Raw genomic sequence first — 3,233 nt, forward strand, 5'->3', positions numbered from 1 at the left:
GTTGACCTGGAAGGTTGACTTTGACTAGAGTTGACTTTGTTGACCTTTGGAGGTCAGTTGGACTAAGTGTTATATTGATATTGGTAGCTCGAGGAGCTAGTGGAGCAGCAGTTCGGAGTCAGAGGTCAGGTAGCAGTCAAAGGGTTAAGCAGCAGCAGTTCAGCAGTATCAGGTGAGTTTCCTTCCAGTAAGAACGGGTCTAAGGCCACAATGCCGGCCCGTTCAGTTAGCAGTAGTTTCCGGACTTCGGTCCGATGCAGTAGTTAGTATGTTTGATGCCTTCGTGGCTCAGACAGGATTTATGTGTTATGTGCTATGTGTTATGTGTTCCGGGCTACGGCCTGATGCAGTATGCAGTATATGTGTTCATGCTAGTTGATATGTTATGTTATGCTATGTTCAGTCAGTTTCCGGACTTCGGTCCGATGCAGGGGGCAAGGCCCCAGTTAGTCCGGACTTCAGTCCGATGCAGGGGACAAGGTCCCAGTCAGTTTTCGGACTTCGGTCTGATGCAGGGGGCAAGGCCCCAGTTAGTCCGGACTTCAGTCCGATGAAGCGGACAAGGTCCCAGTCAGTTTCCGGACTTCGGTCCGATGCAGGTGGCAAGGCCCAGTTAGTCCGGACTTCGGTCCGATGCAGGGGACAAGGTCCCAGTCAGTTTCCAGACTTCGGTCCGATGCAAGGGGCAAGACCCCAGTTAGTCCGGACCTCGGTCCGATGCAGTGGGCAAGGCCCAGTATGTGCTTTATATGTTATTGCATGGTATGTGGTAGATTGGGGGAGCTCACTAAGCTTCGTGCTTACGGTGTTCAGTTTTGGTTTCAGGTACTCAGTTTTCAAAAGAGGAGCTCGGGAAGATTGCAGTGCACTCACCATAGTCAGTTAGCCTGGGAATGTTTGACTCTGATAATGATATTATGTTTTGAATTAATACTCGAGAATTTATGTGATAATTTATGATACGTTTTTATAAATATGATTCTAGTAATGTTTTTAAAGAAATTTTTAGTTGTGATTTTTGGGTCGTTACACAGGGCCTGGAAAGGCGTATGTGCATAAGTTGTATTTTGGGGAACTCACTAAGCAATTATGCTTACAGTTGTTGTGACGTATGTTTCAGGTACTAGCGAGGACCGTGGGAAGGCGCCGGCGTGACCTGTACACACTGATGGAGGATTTATGATCTTGGGATTTATATGATTTGTATTATGATATGATACATTGGATCTTTATGACTTATTTTAGACGGAACATGTTTTAAGAAATGAAAATTTTGTTTTGAAAATTTCATTGTTACAACCGGAAGGCGGAGTGTCCACAGTTGCGGGGATCAGCTCAGGGTACACCTCAGGGATCTGCCCCTGCCGCCATCAGGGCTACTGAGGTTCGGCCAGTGAAGGCCGAGGCGCCGAGGGCACGAGGGAGAGCTTTTCAGTTGACCGCGGAGGAGGTCCGCGCAGCGCCCGATGTCATGGCTGGTATGGATTCTTTCGTGTATTTATTTTGATGTTGAAATATTATGCTTATAATATGTTATGCGTAGGTACTTTTCTTGTGAATTCTGTACCTGCATTGGTGTTATTTAACTCGGGTGCGAGTCGGTCTTTTGTATCTTTGGCTTTTAGTCAGCATATCAGTGTTAGTCGTGAGGCTTTATGCCAAGTTCTCCAAGTGTGATTTCTGGTTGCGGGAGGTCCAGTTCTTAGGGCATCTCGTTAACCAGCAGGGTATATTGGTCGACCCGGCCAAGGTTGAGGCGGTGATGAGTTGGGAGGTGCCGAGTTCACCCTCCGAGATCAGGTGTTTCCTAGGGTTGGCAGGGTATTATCGGAGATTTATCAAGGATTTCTCTAAGATCGCAGTGCCACTCACCAGGTTGACCCGGAAGGGTGTTGCTTTTTCATGGGGCCCCGATCAGCAGGCCTCCTTTGAGACGCTTCGCCAAAGGTTATGCGAGGCCCCGGTGTTAGCCCTCCCGGAGGGAATGGAGGACTTTGTGGTATACTGTGATGCGTCGATCTTGGGGTTGGGAGCGGTGCTGATGCAGAGAGGGCATGTGATAGCATATGCATCGAGGCAGCTGAAGCCTCATGAGGCGAGATATCCCACCCATGATCTAGAGTTGAGGGAAGTGGTGTTCGCCCTCAAGATTTGGCGTCACTACTTGTATGGGGTTCGGTGTACGATATACACGGACCATAAGAGTTTGAAGTATTTGATGGATCAGCCCAACCTAAATATGCGTCAGAGAAGGTGGTTGGATGTGGTCAAGGATTATGATTGTGAGATCATGTACCACCCAGGCAAGGCTAATGTGGTAGCTGATGCACTGAGTCGCAGGGTGGAGAGCACCCCGCTGCGGGATGTATGTTTGAGATTGACCGTGATAGCTCCAGTGTTGGACGCCATTCGTGGGGCACAGGCCGAGGCTGTGCAACCTAAGATGCGGAAGAGGGAACGGGTTGTTGGTTTGGTTTCAGAGTTCGTTACCGATGGTCAGGGGCCTATGACATTTCAGGGGCGTATCTGGGTGCCGATTGTGGGAGGAACGCATATCATTTTGATGGAGGAGGCTCATCGGTCGAAATTTTCGATCCATACGGGGGCCACTAAGATGTATTTGGATTTAAGAAAGGAGTATTGGTGGCCCTGTATGAAGAGGGATGTTGCGTGGTTTGTTGAGAGGTGCTTGACCTGTCGTAGAGTCAAGGCTGAGCACCAGAGGCCGCATGGTAAATTGCAGCCATTGGAGGTTCCCGAATGGAAGTGGGAGCAGATCACCATGGATTTTATCACCAAATTGCCAAGGACCGCTAGGGGAGTCGATGCAATTTGGGTGATTGTGGATAGATTGACGAAGAGCGCTCACTTCCTTGCCATCAGTGAAAGTTCTTCCGCAGAGAAGTTAGCAGAGATATATGTGAGGGAAGTGGTATCTCGGCATGGGGTGCCGACCTCAATTGTTTCAGACCGTGATGTGCGTTTCACTTCCATATTCTGGAAGAAGTTTCATGAGGAGTTGGGTACTAGGCTGCATTTTAGTACCGCATATCATCCCCAGACAGACGGACAGAGTGAGCGGACAATTCAGACGCTCGAGGATATGCTTCGGGCATGTGTGTTGGATTTTGGGGGGAGTTCGGATACGTACTTGCCCTTGGCAGAGTTTTCCTACAACAACAGCCATCATTCGAGCATTGGTATGCCGCCCTTTGAGCTGTTGTATGGGAGGA

Source organism: Lactuca sativa, chromosome 9 (genome assembly GCF_002870075.4).
Source record: "Lactuca sativa cultivar Salinas chromosome 9, Lsat_Salinas_v11, whole genome shotgun sequence".
Classification (NCBI taxonomy): Eukaryota; Viridiplantae; Streptophyta; class Magnoliopsida; order Asterales; family Asteraceae; genus Lactuca; species Lactuca sativa.